Genomic DNA, 25737 nt, shown 5'->3' with positions numbered 1-25737 from the left:
GGTGGGATCTTAGTTCCACAAACAGGGATCAAACCCATGTCTCCTGCTTTGGAAGCGTGGAGTCTTAACCACTGGACCACCAGGGAAGTCCTTCTAGTGACTTCTTATTTTCCTTAGTATACAATCCATGTAGATCACCCTGGCCTCCACCGCCTTTCATGATACGATCCTTGCTGGCTGTTCTAACTCATTTCTTATACTCCCCCATTTCTTAATCAAGGTCTGAGAACATTGGATCATTGCATATTTTTAATATACCCTTCATGTTCCTCTCTTAGAGTGTGTTGACCAGCCCTTTCCTCTACCTGGAATAGTCTACATCCAGCCTTTACATGGCTGGTACTGCCTCCTCATTCAAATCTCAGCTCAAGTATCATTTCCTAAGAGAAGTCTTTTCTCAGAGGCTATTCTGATCATCTTGTCTCCTGCAAGGTAGTCTCTAGCTAATTATTATGTTTGAGTATTCACAACATTTACTTCTCAGAATTTTCTATTTGAAACAAACCATGATTTTTATTTTATAGTGTTTGCTCTATATATCTTGCACTTTTTGGAAGCAATTCAAGTATGAATAGGGTCTTCCCAGATGGTGCTAGTGGTAAAGAACCTGCCTGCCTGTGCAGGAGATGTGAGAGACACAGGTTCGATCCCTGGGTCGGGAAGACCCCCTGGAGGAGGGTATGGCAACTTACTCCAGTATTCTTGCCTGGAGAATCCCATGAACAGAGGCAGGCTACAGTCCACTGGGTCACAAAGAGTCGGACGTGACCAAAGCGACTTAGCACACACATGCAAGTAGGAATAGAGGGGGAGGAAGAGGAAAGAGAGCACACTAAAATTCCCTCTTTTGTTAACCGTAGGGTTAAATGTGTACTGTTAGTGGAACTCATTAACTCTACACAGTTTAGTCTATACTCAGTGAGCAATTAACCATATTATAAGCAGCAAACCTGAGATGGAGACAAAAAGATAGTCAGCTTGTTAGTTCACGACTCATGTTTGCCTGTTTCTAGTACACAAGATTTAAGTTTATCTGAGATTGTAGACAAGCCTTTCCTACCAACCCAATAATCCTCTGTTGTTTACAAACAATTGCAATCTGGAATCTCAGTTTGCTCAAGAAGACAAACAGGAAGGGGAAGAAGTGAAATTCTTAAGACTCAACAGAATAAACAACTGACCCAGGAAGGGACACAGACCATTCCAGCCAGGTTCTGCCTCGCCCTCTAACTCTTCCACTCTCTTCTTTTCCTGGAATTAAACCAGAATGAAATTAATCTGGTTAGTAGGAATTCCTCTTGTTTAAAGATTATTTAAAACAAGGACGGGGAATTATACAAAATGTTTTCCTTGTGTAAAATCCTAAACTGAAAATAGCCAGATCTCAGGCCCCACTTCCGCTGTCGGTAACAACCCTTGATGGAAGGGTTGGTGGTGCAGAGGCTTTAACCTGGGAAGATATAAGGACAAGATTAGCTGGGAATGTCTGACCTTACCATTCAGAATAAGAAATCTACTACATAATGAACTACATAATCTACTACAGCGTTTCTAGATTCGAGAAATCATATGCCACAAGCAGTAGATTCTCCTCTTAATTCTTATGTTTCTCTTAACTAAAGAGTCTGTCATACAGAGTGAAATAAGTCAGACAGAGAAAAACAAAGATTGTATATTATTAACACATTATTGTGGAATTAATATACATCATTTGTATATTAATTATATTTGTACTCTAGAAAAATGGTACTGATGAACCTATTGGCAGTGCAATAGGGAACAGAGACACAGATGTAGAGAACGGACATGTGGACTTGGGTGGGGTGAAGGGGGCTGGGATGAACTGGGAGATTGTGGTTGACATATATACAGGACCAGGTGTAAAACAATAGCTAGTGGGAACCTGCTATGTAGCACAGGGAGCCTAATCTGGTGCTCTGTGGTGACCTAGATGGGTGGGATTGGAGCTGGGGTGGGGGAGCCCCGGAAGGAGGTCCAAGAGGGGGATATTGATATATGCACATGTATAGCTGATTCCCTTCATTGTACAACAGACAGTAACACGACATTGTAAAGCAACTATTACCCGCACCCCCCCCAAAAAAAAAAAGATTCAGTTAAATCCTTCGCTTGACTTATCAACAGGGTGTTTGCTGGTTTTATCTAGTTTTGGATTTCTCCCCTTGCTTTGTGTAATCTCTGCTGATTCCTTTCTCTGAGTGCCTGGGCCTTTCAGTGGCTCCTTTTCTTTTCTCTTGTAAGCACCTTGTCATGGTTCTTGGCTAGAGTCTGGAGTGGGGCCAGATGCACAGGAACTGATCCCTGCCCGGCTGCTTCCTGCGTGGTTTTTCTCATAAGTCATTGAACCTTGAAGTGCATTGCTTTTCTCCTTCTAAATGAGACTTATCTTCCCACTTCATGGGGCTGATGTAAAGTTTAGCTGTAATATTTATTTACAGTGGAAGATTTGGTTTAGTTTCATCTGTCTTTTTTCAAATTTCACTTTCTTTAACAAGTTTTTTCAACAGTACTCTTTTTTTTTTCCCCTCTTTTTTTGGAGGATTTAGATGGCTTTTTATTAAATCAGAGGTTAAACATATTTGCAAAAATGTAATATTACTCTTCTGACTGTTTAACTGTTTTAGAGAATAGAATTATTTTTCATAAAAATGTTAAGTGTCAACATGCAGTGGATTTATTATTACTGTTTTTAAATAAAGAAATATATAAATATTTTCTAAATCTATTGGTTTTAATTTCTAATATGTAGTAGATAATAGTAGCTATAACTCACATATACTAAAGTTCCTAAAGCATGCGGGACCTTAATTCCCCTGTTGAGGGTTAAACCCATCCCCCTGCAGTGGAAGCGAAGTCTTAACCACTGGACTACCAGGTACATCTCCCTGAATATTTTTTAAGAGTGTAAAGTTCCTGAGATGGATAAGTTTGAGAACCACTGCTCTAAGACTAGGCAAGAAAATGAAAGAGTCAGAGTCCTTGCCCTCATTCTAGTTGGGGTGTGCAGGTGAACAAATGTGTAAACATGACTTCAGATTGTGTAAGGCTCTAAAACAAACGGGGTGATGTAATCCATCATTGGTAACAGTACTTCTGATACTAAACTCAGGGATGTATTCTCTGAGAAAGTAACAATGTGGCCTGAGACCTAAAGCTTGAGTAAAGCGACCAATTAAAGCGCCAGAGGAAGAGCATTTCAAGTAGACTGAGGACGAATTTCATTAATCAAACAAAAAGAGTGTGCCTGTTTGAGAACCAGAGCTGAGTGGGGGCAGTGGAACCAGAGAACATGGTCCTCAGAGAAAGCAGTGCTGAAGGTCGGAGAGTTGGGCAAAGGAGCAAGGACTTTGGTGGCCATCGTTTGGATTAAAACCAAAGTCCAGTGGGGATCTGCTAAAGGATGAAATAAGGTACTATGTAATTGGATGAAGATGGCTGTTGGGTGGAAGATGGATTGCTGGGTAGTAAGAATTGAGACAGGGAAACCAGTTCGATCGCCAAGACCCTGGCACAAAAGGAGGTGAGTTGCTAAGCCAAGGTGGTGGTCATGGGGATTGAGAAAAAGTAATAGATGCCAGATATACAGTGGAAGAAACAATAGGATTTGCTGATGGAGTGGTTAGAAGTGAAGTGAAAGTCGCTCATTGGTGTCCAACTCTTTGCGACCCCATGGACTATAGCCCGCCAGGTTCCTCTGTCCATGGAATTCCCCAGACAAGAATACTGGAGTGGGTAACTGTTCCCTTCTCTGGGGGATCTTCCCAACCCAGGGATGGAAACTAGGTCTCCCACATTGCAGGCGGATTCTTTACCATCTGAGCCACCAGGGACGTCCAGTGGAATGGTTGTGGGGAATGAAAAAAGGGAAGAATCAAAGCTGACTTCCATGTCTTTGAGTGGAGCAACCAAGTTGACAAAGCACATTTGCTGAGATGACCCATCACTATGTAATCACCACGTCACCACACCTTCTGCTCCCTTGCACCTCTCCATCAAACTTGCCTGGCAAAACCTCAAACCTGGTGAAATATAAGTTGAAATTATGAGGTTTCCCTGGTGGTCTGGTGGTTGAGACTTTGAATGAGTTCGATCCCTGGTCAGGGAGCTAAGATTCCACATGCCTGGTGGCCAAAAAACCAAAACATAAAAGAGAAACAATATTGTAACTAATTCAATAAAGACTTAAAAAATGGCTCCGTTAAAAAAAATACTTAGAATGATGGCTTACTTACAAATGTAAGCTTACTTACTTAAGGTAAACTTAGTTATGAAACCGAAAGAAACTCACAGAGAACAAACGTATGGTTGCCAGGGTGAAGTCTAGGGGGAAGGGATAGTTGAAGGGATAGTTATGGAGTTTGAAATGAACATGTACACATGTACACACTGTACCCACTGCTATATTTAAAATGGATAACCAACAAAGACCTACTGTATAGAACAAGGAACTCTGCTCTATGTTATGGGGCAGCCTGGATGGGAGGGGAGCTGGGGGGAGAATGAATGCATGTCTATGAATGGCTGAGTTCCTTCACTGTTCCCCTAAAACTATCACATCATTGTTATACACCAATAAAAAATAAAAAGTTTGAAAAAATAAAAAATAAAATTCTAAAAAATAATCTTAAAAAAAATTGCACTGACTTCATCTGCCCCTGTGCAAAGAAGCACAGATGGAGGAGAAGCACACAGGCCAGTTGCCTGATCTCGCTTTAGGACCTCAGTTGTGCAAATCAAGTGCACCTTTGTCAGGTCCTATTACAATGATCCTATTACAATTTCCTAGGTAATTCACCTTCCTGCTCACCTCGGTAACTATTTTGTATGTTCTTTGTCCTTTTATCTCCAAGACCTCTCTATTATCCACTTCTCAGCTGATAATGACCTTGCTTTCTTTTTTGTTGTTGTTCGGTCACTCAGTTGTGTACGACTATTTGTGACCCCATGGACTGCAGCATGCCAGGCTTACTGGACCTTCACCATCTCCCAGAACTTGCTCAAACTCATATCCATTGAGTCAGTGGTGGCATCCAACCATCTCGTCCTCTGTCATCCCCTTCTACTCCTGCCTTCAATCTTTCCCAGCTTCAGAGTCTTTTCCAGTGAGTTGGCTCTTCACATCAGGTGGCTGAAGGATTGAAATTTCAACTTCAGCATCAGTCCTTCCAATGAATATTCAGGGTTGATTTCCTTTAGGATTGACTCATTTGATCTCCTTGCTGTCCAAGGGACTCTGAAGAGTTCTCTAGCACCACAGTTTGAAAACATCAATTCTTTGGTGCTCAGCCTTCGTAATGGTCCAAATCTCACATCCATACGTGACTACTGGAAAAACCTTAGCTTTGACTATATAGAACTTTGTTGGTAAAGTAATGTCTCTGGTTTTTAACGTGCTGTCTAGGTTTGTCATAGCTTTTCTTCCAAGGAGTAAGCATCTTTTTGAATTTAGAAAAGGCAGAGAAACCAGAGATCAAATTGCCAACATCCGTTGGATCATAGAAAAAACAAGAGAATTCCAGAAAAATATCTACTTCTGCTTCACTGACTATGCTAAAGCCTTCGACTGTGTGTATCACAACAAACTATGGAAAATTATCAAAGAGATGGGAATACCAGACCTCCTGATCTGCCTCCAGAGAAACCTGTCTTCAGATCAAGAGGCGACTGTTAGAACCTGACATGGTACAATGGACTGGTTCCAAATCAAGAAAGGAGTACGTCAAGGCTGTATATTGTCACCTTGAGTATTTAACGTCTATGCAGGGTACATCATGAGAAATGCCAGGGTGGATGAAGCACAAGCTGGAATCAAGATTTTGGGGAGAAATATCAATAACCTCAGATATGTAGATGATACCACCCTTATGGCAGAATGTGAAGAGTATCTAAAGAGCCTTTTGATTAAGGTGAAAGAGAGTGAAAAAGCTGGCTTAAACTCAACATTCATAAAACTAAGATCATGGCATTTGGCCCCATCACTTCATGGCAAATAGATGGGGAAACAATGGAAACAGTAACAGACTTCATTTTCTTGGGTTCCAAAATCACTGCAGTTGGTCACTGCAGCCATGAAATTAGAAGACGCTTGCTTTCTAGTTTAATGAAAAAGGAGCTTCCATACCTCTGGTTACATCTGCTAACCTACTTAAAATGGACTCTTCTGCCCTTCCTCCAACTGCAATGGATAAACTGCCTGGTCTTCCATCTACGACCTCTATCTCCACTTGAACACTGGATCCCCTTTGCCCCACCTAATTGTGAACCTCGCTCCAACAGGTAACTCCCGTCTTAAAAGTCATCGGCCAGGATCTGCAGCATCTCATTAATCTTTCACTCACTCCATTCCACTGTCATTATCCTTGTCAAGGTCATCTATGATTTCCATGTTGTTTTTTAAAAACAATTTATGTATTTCAAAATTAAAAATTTTAAAAATATATACAGTTTTTAAGGATTACTTTTAATTCAGTTATCACCATATATTACCTATATTACCTGTGTTGTACAATACATTCTTGAGCCTATCTTAAACCTAGCAGTTTGTACCTCTTACTCCCTGGTCCCTATTTTACCCCTCCTCCCTGTCACCACTGATAACCACCAGCTTGTTCTCTATATCTACAGAACAAACATATCTCTCTATCTTCTCTATATCTGCTTCACTTTTGTTACATTCTCTAGTTTGATTTCAACAGTATTCTTGAAGAGGCTGTTCTTGCCAACTGCCTCTACTAATGGTTTATGGCTCAAGAAATAGTTTCTATAATGGACATTATTTTGTTATTATTACTATTTTCTGCTCAACAACTCTTCCCTCTTAACATTTACACAGTTTTGTTTATTTATTTATTGACATTTCGGCCAGGCCACGCGCCATGCAGGACCTCAGTTCCCCGACCAGGAATCAAACCCACGCCCCCTTGTAGTGGAAGCAGGGAGTCTCAACCACTAGACTGCCAGGGAAGTCCCTCTTCACTTTTAAATAGCATCTGGCTTCTTTTTGGGGGAATTCTCTCACCATCTGTAGGTGGTTTGTCCGTCTTGAAGGTGCTTACTTCTCCCCCTCAAGCCAAAGTGGACACTCCTGGAATTCTGAAGTAGTGGACAGAGTGACAAATACACTGAAACGGGTTGGATCTCTCCATTCCAGCTGCAGTGCACTTGGATGAACTTCTAACTTAGACTCTCTAAAGGATACCTGATGGCTACCTGAGTTTTTCTGTTAGCCCTGAGTGTTCCCCTATATCTATCCAATACAGTGTCTTTGTATATACCCAAGCTGACCAGAGTAAATTTCTTTTACTCAAGACTGATGCCTCCTCTCTGATACCGATCCCTTCTTTCTGTGTTCATGCTGTAACTCTGCTTTCTGTCCCCATGTTCTGCGCCCACCCTGGTGTTTTGCTCTGTTGTATTCTGTGTCCTCTGGCCAGCTGCCTCTGGGCTCTTTCCTACTGAAGCCATTGCAAGCATATTTCATTCTATTGCCTTTGGTAGAAAGAATCATTTCTTGATTACTATCTGAGTGGAAAATAGTTTCTCAGTTGAGCAGAATTACCAGAGCTGTACTAGATTTGCTTATAGAGGCCTCCTGTTTCCTCAGCCCTTCCAAAGGAAGCTGCTGAGGTCCTTGGTTCCTGATGAGTGGGTGTGTTATAGTCATGTATCACGTGACCACACCATCTGGCTGATACTTACTGGGCCGGGGATGTGCACGTACCCCAAGGCAGCAAATCCATGTTTCAGCAAGGCAAGAAACTTGCTTAGCCTGGCTCAAAAAAACATGAAGAGAGCCAATCAGATCGGTCTCTTAAGAATTTAGAATTGGGAAACAGACCTTGCCTAAGGCAGTTAACCTTAGGGACATACATCAAAATGATGGATGAAAAGTTGCTATTGTGTCGAAGGGCTGAAATACTCACTTGGAGACACGTACAAGCTGAAGCAGGAAGGACCTCTGGAAGAGAGGCTGATGAATGAAGCAGACTAGCAGGAAAAAGCAGAAAGCCATGAAGATGTGATCTCTGAGGGGGAGATAGGGAGGGAGGCTCTGGTTTCCTGGTCTGGTTCCTATGAGGTTAGTTGTATACAACTACTGCTCTCAGTTTTCTGGGATCTTTTTATATATTTTTATATATATATCTTTCACGTTTTCCCTATGAATTGTGAAGCCAAAGTTTCCTGATTAAAGCAGATATTGTAACACTTCCTATGTAACATCAATAATTCTCCTCTTTGGGTGTAGGAGATCAGAGTTATTTCCATTAAACCAGTTTACAGTCACTATGTATGAGCTACAATAGCATGGGCATTTTCTTGTTATCTTTGTGGCTTTTTATTAAATTGTTGGTTTTGTGTATGCCGTCCCTTCTTCCTAGGTTACCTTTTCATCTGACGGTCAAGCTAGTGGTGATCTGTACCCACCATAAAATAGGTGTTGGTAGCTATAGTCAGTCTGAGCAACTTCACTTTAACTTTTCACTTTCATGCGTTGGAGAAGGAAATGGCAACCCACTCCAGTGTTCTTGCCTGGAGAATCCAGGGATGGTGGAGCCTGGTGGGCTGCCGTCTATGTGTTCGCACAGAGTCGGACACAACTGAAGCGACTTAGCAGCAGCAGCAGCAGCTATAGTCAATATTGCCCAGCAATTCTGTGTGATGCATCCAAGAGCACCGTGGTTCAACTCATTCAAGAGCTCTTCAATTTTTTCCTTTTAGAGGAAAAGATAAATTTGAATTTTTAAAAAAATATTTCATTCTTTAATTTTCCTCTTTGTTCTGAATTTATGTAATACCTGTGTTAAAAGAAATTTTTTTTCTTTTTTTATTATTTTCTAAGTTGGAGAATTGCTCTACCATGCTGTTAGTTTCTGCTGTAGAACAATGTGAGTCAGCTATAAGTATCCGTATATCCCCTCCCTCTTGAGTCTCCCTCTCACCCCACCTCCCACCCCACCCTTCTAGGTCATCACAGAGCACTGGGCTGAGCTCGCTGTGATATACAGAGGCTTCCCACTAGCTATCTGTTTTACACATGGTCAGGTATATATCCCAGTGTTACTCTGTGAATTCGTTCTACCGTCTCCTTCCCCCCTGCTATATCCACAAATCTATTCTCTACGTCTGGATCTCTATTCCTGCCCTGTAGATAGGTTCATCAGTACCGTTTTTCTAGATTCCAGATATACGTGTTAATATATGATATTTGTTTTTCCCTTTCTGACTTACTTCACTCTGTATTACAGACTCTAAAAAGTACCAGGACTTATAAACAAATAATTAATTAATTTTTATTTATTTATTTTTTGATTGAAGGATAATTGCTTTACAGAATTTTGTTGTTTTCTGTCAAACCTCAACATGAGTCAGAGTACCAGGACTTTTTAACGGAATTGGGACTGTTGCTTCATTCAAATGTAGCGTAACTACCTCCTCCCCTTTGGAAATGTTAATTTCCTCTGAAATTCTTTTAGAAGTTTCTTGGAATCATGCGGTTGTAATAGCACAAAGGCTTTGACAAACTCTAGCCATTGAAGTAGTATTGCTTGGTGCACCAGGGACCTGACCTTATATTTGGTGTGACCTCGGTGGCTCAGACAATAAAGAATCAGCCAGCAATATAGGAGACCCAGGTTCGACCCCTGGGTCAGGAAGATCCCCTGGAGAATGAAATGGCAATCCACTCTAGTAGTGTTGCCTGGGAATCCCATGGACAGAGGAGCCTGGTGGGCTACAGTTCATGGGATTGCAAAGAGTCAGACATGACTGAGCTATTAACACTTTCACACATAGTATTTACAACTTGCTAGTTGTTGCTTTGGTTAAGTACCTTAATTTCTCTGCTCTCCATATTTAAAATGGTGACAGTGATAATACCTATGTGTAATTGCTAAGGTAGCATAACCTTCAGCTACAGTAGATCCCTAAATGTAAGAATTTATTTCCCACTGACACAGTAGTCTGAAGTTAGGGAATAAACAGTGCAGGAAAGTGGTCCTGTAATTCTCACACATAGATACACCTTGTGGGTTCAAGGTGGCTACTATCATTTTCATTATCTCCAATTAGCAGAATATTGAAAAGGATGAAGGGGGACTGTAACAGCTGTTTTATAGGAATATCTGGGAATTGAACGTACATTAAATCCTTGCTTGTTGCTGAAAGGTCACCTCTAGCCTTTAGGGATGTTGTGAAATATGTTCTTTGGGTGAGAAACCATATGTCCAGCTTCAAGACTGGGAAAGATGAGAATGGCCCATCAGGTCATTTAGTTTTCTGCCAAACCTACTCTGTTTTCTGAGTGTTAATTCAAGCCTCACACAGTTCATATAACTAAATTATTTGCATAGAGTTAACACTCAGAATAGAGTAACAAATTATTCATGTCATTTCCTTTGCAAAAGCATTTGTGTTATTTCTTTGAGAAGAAAACAGAAGTTTTCTCTAAAGAAATCATAAACACATTATAGCCCAGTAATCCAGGATTACATTTGTCAAAAAATCCTGATAGACAGGTAGCTTCTATACTTCATTATTTTTAAAATAGTCTTAGCTGGGATATTCAGAATTATTTTTTCTTTGATTCAGAGTTACTGGGAGTTTTCAATTTTAAAAAATTATTTTGTGTGTGAAGTAATATATAGTTTTTAAATTAGACTTTTGTCATAAAGTTCTGATTTTAATGAATATAGTGGCATTGAGCCTTCTTTTGAGGCAGGCACTTTCTCTACAAAAGTGGAGAAAGTTGTTAAAGTACCATCTCATTTTGGCTTGAAGTAACAGATCTTTTTGCTTGTAGCATGTATATGCCTACTTACTTCACCTTCAACTTACTTTTTTGAGGCCTTTTTATCAGTAGTAACATATCCTGATGATTTCAAGCCTATAAGAAAATGGATAATATTCTCTTATTAAAGAAGATTTGTATATCTCATTACTGTAGCAGTTTCTTAAAATTCTCCTGTGCCCTAATTATCTATATAAATGTGAAACTTGTATTTATTCCCTTTTTTTTTTAAAATTTATCTTTAAATGAAACAAAGATGAATATTTTTAATGATAAAAGGTACAATTCACAGAGAAGATAGACATCATAAAGCATTAGACATGTAACAACAGAGATACATAAAGCAAAAATCTGAAGATTATAAGAGAAAAGAAAAAAAGACATATGTATCTATTCTTTTGTTTTTGGACTTCCCTGGTGGCTCAGCTGGTAAAGAAGCCACCTGCAATGTGGGAGACCTGGGTTCAATCCCTGGGTTGGGAAGATCCCCTGGAGAAGGGAATGGCTATCCACTCCAGTATTCTGGCCTGGAGAATTCCATGGACTGTATAGTCCATGGGGTCGCAAAGAGTCAGACACTACTGAGTGACTTTCACTTTGACTTTTCACTTTCCTTTGTTTTTTATTCTAATTTATTTCACAAGTACTTGGCACATTGTTTTCAAACGTAGCTATAGTTTCTCCCATCCCACCAGCTCCCTAGTGCTGTGACTTTATCACTCTTATCAAAAGTTGAAGTCTCTTTCCCGTCCCCTTGATCTGTGGCTGGTCCTATGACCTGCTGTGACCAATGGTGTGCAACAGATGTAACACTGTGTGACTTCTAGCTTTGAGTCTTAAGAGGCCTTGAGGTTTCCATTTTCGACCTTGGAAAGATGCTCACCGAGGACTACCAGTTATAGAAGGAGAGCAGACTAGATTGCCAAGTGCAGATAAAGGTTACGTGGAGCACAGCTTCCAGCCACAGAGCCCCAGATATTAAACTGTGCCATCTTGGATCCTCCTGTCCCAGTCAGTCCATCCCAGCCAACACTGTATGGAGTGAGAGCCAAGCTGTCTCCTGTGTATCCTGTTCAAGTTCTTGACCCACAGAATGGTGAGCAATGAAATGGCTGCTGATTTCAGCAATCCAAAAGGAGTGGATTGTTAACACAGCAAGAGATTTCTGGAACTGTCTTTTCCTTTTCTCACCATTACATTGTTTTTCAGGACAGGGACCATGTCCAGTTGCCATGTCCAGTGCGTTTTTATGATGTCTCTCCACAAAGCAATGTATTGATTGCTCAGTAGCTGTGACTGAGTGAATTAATTCCACTTCATATGTCCAGAGAAAATTTCTCAAGATTAGGTTGATAAAGTTCAGGGACTGTTAGTGTGTTTTGGAAAAGCAGCTTTGTTATAATTTGATATTTTAATGCATGTCCTTGTATAAGTCAATGGATTGCATGGAAACCTTGGTGCTATAAATCAAGCTCTCTGAGTACCACCACCCTGAAATTTTGTGAAACCACAATCCTGTGACCAGCCCCAGCTACAATCATTAATAAAATGGAGAAAAAAAAAATTGTAGGTATAAAGCAATGGAGGGAAGATGAAAGTGTAACTTTAACCATGCTGAATTTTAAGGGAGTTTAATTTATTTGTTCTGAGTTGTGTATTTTGGCCTTCTACTTTAGAGTAAAATAAATAACATCAAATAAAGCAAAATTGAAAGCATAGGAGTGACCATGTGTCTCTCACATAACTCCATACTTTCTATAACTAAGAAAAACACCACAAATTGAAGAAGTAACTATTAAATGACAGTTATAGCAAAATGTGACACCAAGAGACTAAACAAAATCTATGGTCTTTTACCATAAAGACAAAAGCTAACCTGTGAGTAAAATATAACATTTTAAAGCAAATGTGTGCATTGTTAAAGGTTTCACTGTTTTGATTCCTCCCTTTCTCCCTTCCTTCCTTCCTTTCTTCTGTCCTTCTAGTAGATGAGCTAATCATATATAAAAGAAAAGAATAAGTATCAAAATAGAATTTTGGTCATGTTTCTTTAAGTAACTAAATTCCACAGTTTGATTGGTTGGAAATGACCTCCTATCTTGCTGTCACTTTTGACAGTTACACATGGGAAGTTGTGTTTTATTTATCTATTTTTGTTTCTTCCATTAGCACCTAAATAACAGCAGCCTGTACTGAATTACTGCAGGAACTGTCTCTCCTTCTTTGAAAAGAAAGTCATTCATTAGGGTGCCTTACCTTTACGAGCAGACATGTTCTCAGCTTCAAGATGGCTGGCAGCCAGAGAAGCAATTTCCTTTCCTTTAAAAGGGGTTGGAAAGCATCTGATTATATCGGGAAGAGGTATTTCAGTTTTCAAGGTGAAAGAACACTTGCTTCTTTTATAGATAATGGAAGAAATAAGATACATTAGGGAAAGGCAGAGAGCATACCAATTAAAACTCTCCAGGAAGGGTGGGACACAGTCATCCACATGTTATCTCAATGTAAATTAGCACAGTGGGGTAACAATACCAGTTTTCTCTTTTACACCTGAAATAATTCAATTTTTAAGAATAGGTTTTTTCCTTCGACATATTTTCTATACCAGAGCAACTGATAGCACAATATTTACCACTTTAAGGATCTCAAATACTGTTTCCCTGCCTTATACTATAAACAGAATAAAAGATGCAATAATGGAGAGAATTCTATTTAATTTGCTTTACCCTGACCTTTGGAATTTTAAGAGAAAGAAAACATGGAGGTTCCTTGGACAAGTAAACAAAGGAATAATAGTTATTGAAATCATTAGGATAAAACAACAAATAAAAATGACCAGCCCATGCAGACTATTCATGTTTGTTGTCTACCTTTTCCCATATATCTTCTGTACCAGGACTGTAAGATATAAAAACATATGAAATATATAAAATGTATATATATTATATACTATATAAAATAAAATATACATTTAAAATGTATAAAAATATAATGTGAGATATAGAGGAAAAACTGGTGGTTTCCAGTGGGGGAGGGGGGAAGAAGTCAGATAGGGGTAGAGGAGAAAATAAAGGATTATTATGGGATTTATGAAGTCATGTGTGTGAAACTTCTGAAAATTGTAAGCATTCTAGAATTTGAAGAATCTTTAATTCAGGAAAATAAAATAAAATGATGGATTGAATCAGCAAAAAGTGTAACGTGCAACTGTATTTTCATTTTTTTTCCATACTCCTGATTTATTGAAGTAATTATACATTTTCTAGTAGTCACATTTAAAAAAACAGAAACTGGCAAATTAGTTTTAATAATACATTTTATTTAACCCAAAATATCCAAATAATACCATTTCATGCTTCAGTTCAGTTCAGTCGCTCAGTTGTGTCCAACTCTTTGCGACCCCATGAATTGCAGCACGCCAGGCCTCCCTGTCCATCACCAACTCCTGGAGTTTACTCAAACTCATGCCCATTGAGTCGGTGATGCCATCCAGCCATCTCATCCTCTGTCGTCCCCTTCTTCTCTGCCCCCAATCCCTCCCAGCATCAGGGTCTTTTCCAATGAGTCAGCTCTTCCCATGAGGTGGCCAAAGTATTGGAGTTTCAGCTTCAGCATCAGTCCTTCCAATGAACACCCAGGACTGATCTCCTTTAGGATGGACTGGTTGGATCTCCTTGCAGTCCAAGGGACTCTCAAGAGTCTTCTCCAACACCACAGTTCAAAAGCATCAATTCTTTGGCCTCAGCTTTCTTTATAGTCCAACTCTCACATCCATACATGACTACTGGAAAAACCATAGCCTTGACCAGATGGACCTTTGTTGTCAAAGTAATGTCTCTGCTTTTTAATATGCTGTCTAGGTTGGTCGTAACTTTTCTTCCAAGGAGTAAGCATCTTTTCATTTCATAGCTGCAGTCACCATCTGCAGTGATTTTGGAACCCGAAGAAAGAAATTCTGACACTGTTTCCGCTGTCTCCCCATCTATTTCTCATAAAGTGATGGGACCAGATGCCATGATCTTAGTTTTCTGAATGTTGAGCTTTAAGCCAACTTTTTCACTCTCCTCTTTCACTTTCATCAAGAGGCTTTTTAGTTCATCTTCACTTTCTGCCATAAGGGTGGTGTCATCAGCATATCTGAGGTTGTTGATATTTCTCATGCTTAGGAGTATGGAAAAAATAAAATAAATATGTACAGATATTACACAAAGCATATCCCAATTTAGACTAGCCACCTTTCAAGTGCTCAATAACTACACATGTCTAGTGGCTAGTATACCAGATGGCACAGTCTGTTGTCTTATTCAATTCTGCACATTTTCTTATTCAATTCTTCAACATCTTTTCCTGATGTTGGTTTCTAGGGCCTTGTCTTCAACACTTTGTTTTTTTCTGATGATTTTTCTTCTCTGTCTGCTTTGGGGGAGACTCATGAGGTGCCTTCCCCCTCCTTGTGGAAGTTTTCGTGAGTTATTTCTATGAATCTTCCTTATCTCTTTATTATCTCTTTATGTGCCAGCCATCCAGTATTTACTAAGGAACTCAGCAACTTCCTGTGTGCAGATAAGTCACACATTTGCTCCATTTATTTCTAATGTCTATCATAATTTATTTGTCTTAGGAAGCTATCTAACAGTTTGTAAATCAAAGCCTTTGAGCCTTGGTTTTAAAATTTGTGAAACAAAGGAAAGTTGACTAGATGGTTTCAAAGATCTCCTGTACATTTACTCTTCCATGACTCTAGGGTTCTTTTTTTAAAATAGATTTTAAAAAATTAGTTTATTTTTGGCTATGCTGAGTCTTCATTGCTGTGTTGGGGCTTTCTCTAGTTGCAGCAAGTGGGGGCTACTCTATTTGCAGTGAGCGGGCATCTCACTGCAGTAGCTTCTCTTGTTGTGGAGCACGGGATCTAGGCATACAGGGCTTCAGTAGTTGTGGCTCTCAGGCTCTAGAGCCTGGGCTCAGTAGTTGTGGGGCACAGGATTTGTTGCCCTGCGACATTTGGGATCTTCCTGGACCAGGGATTGAACCTGTGTCCCCTGCATTGGCAGGTGGATTCTTAACCACTAGACCATCAGGGAAGTCCTGGGGTTCTTTATATTAATTCAGACTCAACATCCTGAATATGGCTGCCTTACTCAGGGTCCAGTTTCCTCATTACAGTGGGTTATTTCTATCTGCACTGAATATCCTAAGCAAAGACTCTCTTTTATCTAATGTATTCTATCAGTTCTTCCTTTATCATGTATCACCTGCATTTGGATCCCATATTTATGGACTAAAGAAAAAAGAGAGGACCTAAATGTATATGTGAAAGGGAATATGGACTAGAAATTGGCGAATTAAAGCCCCAAGTTCAAGACTGATTTAAAATCAGTCTGAAGGTGAGCCGTAAATGGTGGCCTGATTTAGATGACCTTATAGAAGGTAGAACTATTACAAAATATGTGAGTTAGGCATTTGATGGTGTTTTTTTTTCTCCTCCCATCAAATAAATGTTCTACCTCTAAGGTACAAATTATGCAACTCTGATAATAAACTAGTTTAAATCCTATAAAGTTTGAATTTTGTAGTCTAAGTCCAGAAAAGTTGAAATTTCTATAACCATCTGTGATCATGGAATATATTCAAAGTATGCCATCCATGCTGTCTCAACTATAGCATAGCCAGGCTCCGTGAAGAATCTGAATGTCATTTACCCTGATCAAATTATAGTATATAGCAGCCTTTTCAGCATCAATAACATCACTTGTCATCCAACTGCATACCATCATCTTGTCATTCCTTAGAAGCTCCTTCCTCTTTCATTGTTAACTACTTTAACTATGGCTGCTTCTTCTGCTTTGGTTTATATATAACACCCAGAGGCAATTGGATTATATATTCCACATGTAACATAAAACAATTTTCCTACTTGGTGTTCTCCAGACTGCCATGGGAGACAGCTTCTTTTATGTCTAATCTAGAGATGGCTTATCATTGGTCCATTCAATTGTGCTTGGGCTTTACTATCACATAACTCAAAACACAGTAACGTCCATATAAAGTACTGTGTAGAATGTCTTTTCCTAGTCCTTTGTTTGATTGTATAGAGGATACTTACAGCTTTATGAGTTTCCTAGGGCAAACACCTACTATTCTCTAGGAACTCTGAAACATTGATGATATAAAACAAATAGACATCAATTCTGCCTGAAAGGAGCTCATAGTCTGATGTAGAAATGCAAATTTTTTTTTTTTTTTGCTAAAAATATAGTTATGCAGAGATAGAATCAGAGGTGTGATGAAGAAGTGGTTAACTGTAGTTGGAGAGTTTAATAAGCCTTAATAGGAAGGTTGGTTTAGAAGAAGCATCTTAATTGTAGACGTTCACAGTTGAGTGCGGAGGTAGGGAAGGAAGTGTTAGTTGCTCGGTCATGTCTGACTCTTTGTGACCCCATGAACTGTAGCTTGCCAGGCTCCTCTGTCCATGGGATTCTCCAGGCAAGGAATACTGCAGTGGGGTGCCATTCCCTTCTCCAGTGTATCTTAACAACCCAGGGATTGAACTCAGGTCTCCGGCATTGTGGGCAGATTCTGAGCTACCAAGGAAACAGGGAAGGAAAGGGGAATGCAATTTCAGAGAGATGACACAATCTGAATGGAAGTACAGATGTGTGATCCAGAAGCTGGGTGAAATGTATTATGGTTAAAGCATAGACAGCAAGGGCAGTGCACCAGGAGAGAAGATGGGATAAGCAGCAAGTTACCAAATCATGGAAGGTCATGTGCTAATAGTTTGGGACTTTGTTCTGAAAGTACAGGAAGCTATTGAAAGGTTTCAAGTCATTGACTAAAGTAACAAGTTTGGTATCTGAGGTTAGCCAGATAGCAGATAGCAGTGTAGAAGACGAATTAAAATGGGGTGACCTGAGGAATGATCCTGGCAGAGTGTATTAACACTTGTCTGTAAAAGTCCTGTTAAGATGAGACTCTGAAAAAAGACAGCAATGAATAAAAGAAGGCCCCTGAAAAGTAAAAGGACAAGGATTAACAATAGACAATTATAAGTGACTGATGAGGGGCTAAGGATGAAGCAGGAGACCAAGATTATTCCCAGGAGGACATAGAGATTTGGGGAATTCTGTGTCCAATTTCTGGGCTTCGCAGGTGGTTCAGATGGTAACGTGGGAGACCTGGGTTTGATTCCTGGGATAAGAAAATCCCCTGGAGGAGGGCATGGCAACCCACTCCAGTATTCTTCCCTGGAGAATCCCCATGGACAGAGGAGCCTGGCGGGCTGCAGTCCATAGTGTTGCAGAGTTCCAATAAAGGAGGTATGGTAGGAGTCTGGGCACCTATTTCAGCTAATGTTATGGATGAGACTGTTAGGGAATGTCTAGAGAGGAGAGGAGACATCTGAAGACTAAGTTGTAGGGATTTCAAGCTTTAAGAAGTGGAAGAATTGAGTGAGAAACATTGATATGCACACACTGCCATGTGTAAAACAGATAGCTGGTGGGAAGCTGGTGTATAACACAGGGAGCTCAGCCCAGTGCTCTGTGATGACTTAGAAAGGTGGGATGGGCGTTTGGGAGGGTGGTTTCAATGGGCAAGGGTACATGTATACCTCACAAAGTGAGCTGATTCACTTTGTTTTATAGCAGAAACGAACCCAACATTATAAAGCAGTCGTACTCCAATAAGTTTAAAAAAAGGAAGTGGGTGAGCAGAAGAGACTGGGGGATATTTGGAGAAGTGAGGTAGAGAGTGGCAGGCAGGTTAGCAATGGCAAGGAGTGAACTTAGGTCAATGGAGCAAAGCTGAAGCAACCCGTTAGAGAAGAGTGACACTTATGGAACATTTACTGGGCTGTGGGGAGGATAGTAAATTGTTTTAAGTCATTTGAGGAAGTAAATATGAGACAACAGAGACGGCAATTTCAAATCATTCTTCCAAAGACCAGGTTGTCAAGGGGAGAACGAGTATAACATGGAGCTAATAAGGGAGGGCCTCACTTTTTGTATTTTTTTTGATTAATTAATCTATAAAATAGGAGAGCAATTCTGAGCATGTTTGAAGTCTATAAATTAAGAGGCAAAATAAGGAATGTAAACTTATACAGAAAGAGGATACAGTTGTAGGACCAAGTTCCTATCAGGGATAAAATTAGCTTTGAGGAGAGAACTAGGACAACATCCTATATTAAAGACAGGTGGTATGGTCAATGCAGACTCTCTTTTTAAAAATCTAAGCCTCTTTAAGGTAGCTGTTTCTGAGAACATTTCATAAGGTATGTATAAAGTGTTCAACACATATCAGGTGATTATTGCTGATTCATCCATTTGCTACAAACCTCATACTTTTCTGTTTTTAAATACTCATATCTATTTCTCCCTGTCCCCCAGTCTAACTGGCACTAAAAATACTCCCTCCAAAAAATATTAGTATAGATTCTGTTTCAGTTACTATCACTGCCCATTATTTCATCAACCTCCACACTCAATAGCCACACACCTAGTTAATTTTAAGCTAGAGCTTCTTTCTTTAAGCTCAGAACATGTTCCAAACTTGTTCCAATATGGCACTTCATTTCTTAAAAAACTCAGTTCTTAATGACCAGTCATGACCAACTCTTTGTGAGCCCATGGACTATAGCCCACCAGGCTCCTCTGTCCATGGAATTCTCCAGGAAAGAATACTGGAGGGGGTTACCATTTTCTCCTTCAGGGGGTCTTCCTGACCCAGGGATCAAACCCGCATCTCCTGTGTCTCCTGTGTTGCAAACAGATTCTTTACCACTGAGCTGTCAGGGAAGCCCACTTTATAAATAAATATACTAGTTAGTAAGCAAATAAATAAATGTAAACTTATAAATATTTACATTCCAGTATTTCTAAAAAGTTTTGTTTTATTTGGGGATTTTTGTCTTTTTTTTTTTTTAATGAAAAGGTTATCTAATATCCTCTCCTTTTTTTTTTTTTTTAAACTTTCCTAATCATATTCAAATCTTTTATCCACTTCTTTGGTATTTTACTGGTATATTTCAAATAAAATACTCTTAAGCTACTTTGATAATTTCTTTTTCCAATTTTAGATATTATATATTCCATTACCACAAAGAAAGATGAATATTTAATTCTTTTATATTCTCAGTCTCCTTCACTTTCTTCCAACATTGTCCAATGTTTATTTTTGCTTATTTGATCAATAATCAGTCCTTACGTTATTGTGAGTATAACTATTTTTCATGTAACCCATATAAGTTGTTATGTCCATATTTTCTTTCTTGGATACTTTTTTGGGGGAGTTTCCTTTGAATTAAAAATTGTGATGTGTGGTGTATGTGTGTGGTGGTTGCTTTATTTTCTACAATATCTATCACTGATTCATCCCTAAACTCTGCCAAAGTGTCAATCAGTCAGTTCAGTCGCTCAGTCGTGTCCAACTTGTGACCCTATGGGCTGCAGCATGCCAGGTTTCCCTATCCATCATCAACTCCTGAAGCCTATTCAAGCTCGTGTCCATCGAGTCAGTGATGCCATCCAACCATCTTATCCTCTGTTGTCCCCTTCTCCTCCCATCTTCAATCTTTCCCAGCATCATGGTCTTTTCCAGTGAGTCAGTTCTTTGCATCAGGTGACCAAAGGATTGGAGTTTCAGCTTCAGCTTCAATCCTTCCAATGAATATTCAGGACTGATTTCCTTTTGGATAGACTGGTTGGATGTCCTTGCAGTCCAAGGGACTCCCAAGAGTCTTCTCCAATACCGCAGCTCAAAAGCATCAATTCTTTGGTGCTCAGCTTTCTTTATAGTCCAACTCTCACATTCATACATGACTACTGGAAAAACCATATCCTTGACTAGATGGACCTTTGTTGGCAAAGTAATGTCTCTGCTTTTTAATATGCTGTCTAGGTTGGTCATAACTTTTCTTCCAAGGAGCAAGCGTCTTTTAATTCATGGCTGCAGTCACCATCTGCAGTGATTTTGGAGCTCCCCAAAATAACGTCTGTCACGGTTTCCATTTTCCCCCCAATCTATTTGCCATGAAGTGATGGGACCAGATGCCATGATCTTAGTTTTCTGAATGTTGAGTTTTAAGCCGACTTCTTCACTCTCCTCTTTCACTTTCATCGAGAGACTCTTTAGTTCTTTCCTTTCTGCCGTAAGGGTGGTATCATCTGCGTGTTTGAGGTTATTGATATTTCTCCTGGAAATCTTGATCCCAGCTTGTGCTTCATCCAGCATGGCATTTCGCATGATGTACTCTGCATGTAAGTTAAATAAGCAGGGTGACAATATGCAACCTTGACGTACTCCCTTCCCAGTTTGGAACCAGTCTGATGTTCCATGTCCAGTTTTAACTGTTGCTTCTTGACCTGCATACAGATTTCTCAGGAGACAGGTAAGGTGGTCTGGTATTCCTATCTCTTTAAGAATTTTCCATATTTTGTTGTAATCCACACAGTCAAAGGCTTTGGCATAGTCAATAAGGCGGAAGTACATGTTTTTCTGGAACTCTCTTGCTTTTTCAATGATCCAACGGATGTTGGCAATTCGATCTCTGGTTCCTCTGCCTTTTCTAAATCCAGCTTGAATATCTGGAAGTTCATGGTTCCTGCATTGTTGAAGCCTAGCTTGGAGAATTTTGAGCATTACTTTACTAGTGTGTGAGAAGAGTGCAATTGCATGGTAGTTTGAGCATTCTTTGTCATTGCTTTTCTTTGAGATTGGAATAAAAACTGACCATTTCCAGTCCTGTGGCCACTGCTGAGTTTTCCAAATTTGCTGGCATGTTGAGGGCATCACTTTCACAGCATCATCTTTTAGGATTTGAAATAGCTCAACTAGAATTCCATCACCTCCACTATCTCAACTAATGGAGTGACACCTCCACTGCCAAAGTGTAAATGTCTTAATTATTTAAACATTTAGGTGTTTCTATTCATTTTATCTTCCTGAAGATATCATCCCAGGAGAGCTTTTTCCTTTTAGTCCCCTTTGGGCTTACTATCCTCCTGGTCCTTTGCGTACCTTTTGTATTGGGATCTCCTTTTACCATCATCCTAGAAATTCCATTGTATTTCACCTGCATTGGATTCCCTATGTGTTGATTTATGTCTTTCTTATTCTTGATTTACACCCTAATTTTGGTGACATGTTTTCTACTAATTTCCTGGGAAAGAGCTCATGGGAAATCCAATTTGAGATACCTTGTAAATATGAATTATCTTTATTCCACTCTTACACTGTTTGGCTTCTATAAAAACATAAGATAGCAATAATATTCATTCATAATTTTGAAGATATTGTTTTATTTATTTGTGTGTTTGTTTGTCTCACATTGCTGCTGACAGGTTGGATGCCATTCTTTTTTCCCTCTGGAAGTTTTGCCCCAGTGTTCTGCTTGCTAAAGTGATATGCATTGATGTGGGTATTTATTCTCCCACTTGTGTTAGGCATTCCATGGACTTTTCACTATGAATTTCAGTTTTGAAACATTTTATTATTTCCTTAGTAATCTCCTTACCATAATTTCTTCTGTCCTTTCTGATTTTTGTATTATTCATATAATGAATAATAGGTTTTGAGGTGGGTGCTCTCCTTTTTTTAAGTTTTCTGTTTAATTTTCTACATTTCAACTTTTTATTCTAATATCTTAGAGATTTCTTTAAGTTAGTTTCAACATTTTCTAGCTGAGTTTTTCTTCATTTCTGCTATCATGTTCTAATTTTCAAACAGGGATTCCCATGTGACTCAGTGGTAAAGAATCTGCCTGCAATACAGGAGACACAGGAAACATGGATTTGATCCCTGAGTGGGGAGGATCCCCTGGAGGAGGAAATGGCAACCCACTCCAGTATTCTTGCTGGAAAAATCCCATGGACAGAAGAGCCTAGTGGGCTGCGACCCATGGGGTCGCAGAGTTGGACATGACTGAGCAAGTTCTAATTTCCAAAGTTTTCCTCTGTTTGTATGGATATTTATTTTTTAACATCATGGTGCTTTTTTCATGGAAGTAAGATTTCCTGTCTCTGGGGGACTACATGTTAAATGTAGACACACAATTTTTTTTCTGCTTCCATAACTCTGTTTTGTCCAAATTTGTTATTTCTGTTTGGTCTGTCTTTCATGTTAGAGGTTTTCTTCAAATATCTGGGGACACTTGGCCGCCCATAAATATTTAAGAATGAGTCACTAAATATCTGATTAGAAACTGATGGGCTTGTCAACTGGTGTGCCTTCTTGTTGGGTGATCTAGCCCTGCTATTTGGTCAGTGAAAACCTGACTGTTAGTGGTTTTTGGGTCTTTTCTCATAATCTGGTTAGATTCCCTGGAGAAGAATTACCCACCCATTTATCAGGAAAGTATAATATAGGCTGTTAGTCAGGTAAGGGGTGAGATCAGGGAGCTCTTGTGCTTCTAGCTGGGCTGTGTTCTCCACCCCAGCATCACTCTGACTCCTTCTCTGTAGAAGGTAAGCCTCATCCTTGTACAAGAGAAGAGAATGTGGCTAGCCATCTGAGATGCAGTTAGGGATCAGTTTCTCTATTGCATTCAACAAAATCCTTCTGTATTTAATTTCAATTTATCTTCAGGTTTGTGGATAGCTGGGACTGTCAGTTCTGGAGGATTTCTGAGTTTTGCAGTACACACCATTTTACTTCTAGACTTTCTCTATGACTGTCTTGGCATTCACCTTTCTCCCGTCTAAGGCAATTACTAAATACATGTCTATTTGCTTTCAAGCTTCCAAAAATGTGTAGCTGTTGTCTTTTCTTGCATGACATTTTTATTTGTCACTTACTGCCTTAAAAACCCACTGATACTCTGGTAGTGTGTCATGAGGTAACACAGCTAAGCATGTGTTCATTTTGCTGTATAATTTAGACAACTTGGAATATATCTATATCTATATCTATATATATATATATTTTTTTTTTTTGAGACAACCTCTTTAAGATACAGCATTATTTAAAAATACCTAACATATTGATACCAAAGGTTTGGAAAGGGTTGAATGGGATGAATTGGGAGATTGGGATTGACATAGACACATATAAAATAGGTAATTAGTGAGAGCCTACTATACAGAACAGGGAGCTGTACTCCGTGCTCTGTGGCGACCTAAATTGGGAAGGAAATTCAAAAAAGAGGGGATATATGTATACATATAGCTGATTCACTTTGCTATACAAACTACTCTTGTGTAGAAACTAACACAACATTGTAAAGCACTGTGCTCCAATATAAACTTTAAAAAAAAGAAAGAGGGGAGAAAAGAGGAAGAAAATGAAAAAAAAGTTTATCTTGGGGACATTTTATAAGTTGAACAGCTTTGCATTATGAGCTTTTTAGAATGATGAATAAAACATATAAGAGAAAGAAAAATAAATAAAAACACTGATCTAAGCATGGAAGTCATAACTTCTGAATGTTTTGTGAAGTGCAAAAAAAGCAACATAAGTTTCTAAAGGTGATAAAATTGAATCATGAATGCCTTTAGTAACAAATAATCTACATCTATTTTAATGTGCTTCACACATCTCTTAATAACCATGAAGGGATTACAGTATTCTCAGTAGATCAATTCCATACTTTTTCTTATTAATCATGCTAACTTTTATAATGCTGGGAATGCCAAAATATCTCCTCATTGCAGCTGCATATTCACGGTCCAAAACATTCTTTCCAGTATGACTTGATTATCCTCATCAACTTTGTAATGACCTTCATATGTGAGGTGAGGGAGTGAAAAAATCAATCTTGCCACAAATAAGAGTAGGTTCAGAGTTCTAATGTGATTTCAGATTAGAAACAGCATGCTAGTTGTGAGGTGAATTAGTTGAATTTGCTCATTCTATAGCAGAAACACTAAACATATATTAAATAAATAATAAAAGTAAATGAGAGTTAAAAACCATTGGAAAAATGGAGTGCTCCTCATTTTCAAGAACTTGGTTAAATATGTACTGATTTCAAAAAATAAATAACTGTTGAGTCAAAGAAGTAGGTTCAATAGTAAATATCAAAACCAAGGCAAAGATGAAAATATCTGTATCAAGTGATGTCAATATGGCTTCAACCAGTATGCTAGTAGAAGAGAATAAACAACATGTAAATTAGAATCGAAGAACTGCCTCCATCCTTGTAAGATGAATTCTGAGGTTTGAGTACTTCCTACATGAGTTAAAATTGTCTACACAGTGAGTGGGTTTTATAGGAAATCACTATATGGCAAAAGAAATTGAAGAAGTATCAGTTTGCCAGAGGGCTAACCAGCCTTATTTAAATTAATGGGATATGTGCCCAAATAAGGCCTCAGTTAAACATTAAAAAACAAACAAAATATGAGGTAAGAAAAAAAAAGTACCGCTTTTCCAAATAGTCTTCCTCCTAATGAGCAGTTTAGTTCAGTTCAGTTCAGTCTCTCAGTCGTGTCTGACTCTCTGCGACTCCATGAACCACAGCACGCCTGGCCTCCCTGTCCATCACCAACTCCCGGAGTCCCCCCAAACCCATGTCCATTGAGTCGGTGATGCCATCCAACCATCTCATCCTCTGTCATCCCCTTCTCCTCCTGCCCTCAATCTTTCCCAGCATCAGGGTGTTTTCAAATGAGTCAGCTCTTTGCATCAGGTGACCAAATTATTGGAGTTTCAATGAGCAGTTCAGGCTACATTAATTTCTTTTAAAAATTTATATGAATTCTTTTTCCCCAAGAAATTTATGTATCTTTATGCCATTTATCTCTCCATATAGAATATATATATAATTCCTATTGCATAGAGTAAAAAATGAAAGCAAAGCAAAAAGATTGATGTGAAGAGAAGGCAGTTGGTGAGATTTTCTGAAATTAAGTAATCAGAATAGAAAGATAATATTCATGTTTCTTTTCCTTTGATTCTATTTCTAGATATGCACTTTCAAATTAACATAGAGAGAT

General features: G+C 39.1%; 1 long non-coding RNA gene across 1 annotated transcript; it reads left to right on the top strand.

The window, feature by feature from the left end:
* The first annotated feature begins 2937 nt into the window (after positions 1 to 2937).
* Positions 2938 to 23990, top strand: LOC122447441. Its single transcript, XR_006271232.1, has 3 exons — positions 2938 to 2947; positions 7091 to 7095; positions 23868 to 23990. It is a non-coding gene; the product is annotated as an uncharacterized LOC122447441 (long non-coding RNA).
* The last annotated feature ends 1747 nt before the right edge of the window (positions 23991 to 25737 follow it).

The sequence above is a fragment of the Cervus canadensis genome, chromosome 9 (genome assembly GCF_019320065.1).
Source record: "Cervus canadensis isolate Bull #8, Minnesota chromosome 9, ASM1932006v1, whole genome shotgun sequence".
In the NCBI taxonomy this organism is placed as follows: domain Eukaryota; kingdom Metazoa; phylum Chordata; class Mammalia; order Artiodactyla; family Cervidae; genus Cervus; species Cervus canadensis.
The sequence above is the reverse complement of the archived record's forward strand: the minus strand, read 5'-3'. Positions and strand labels throughout refer to the sequence as shown.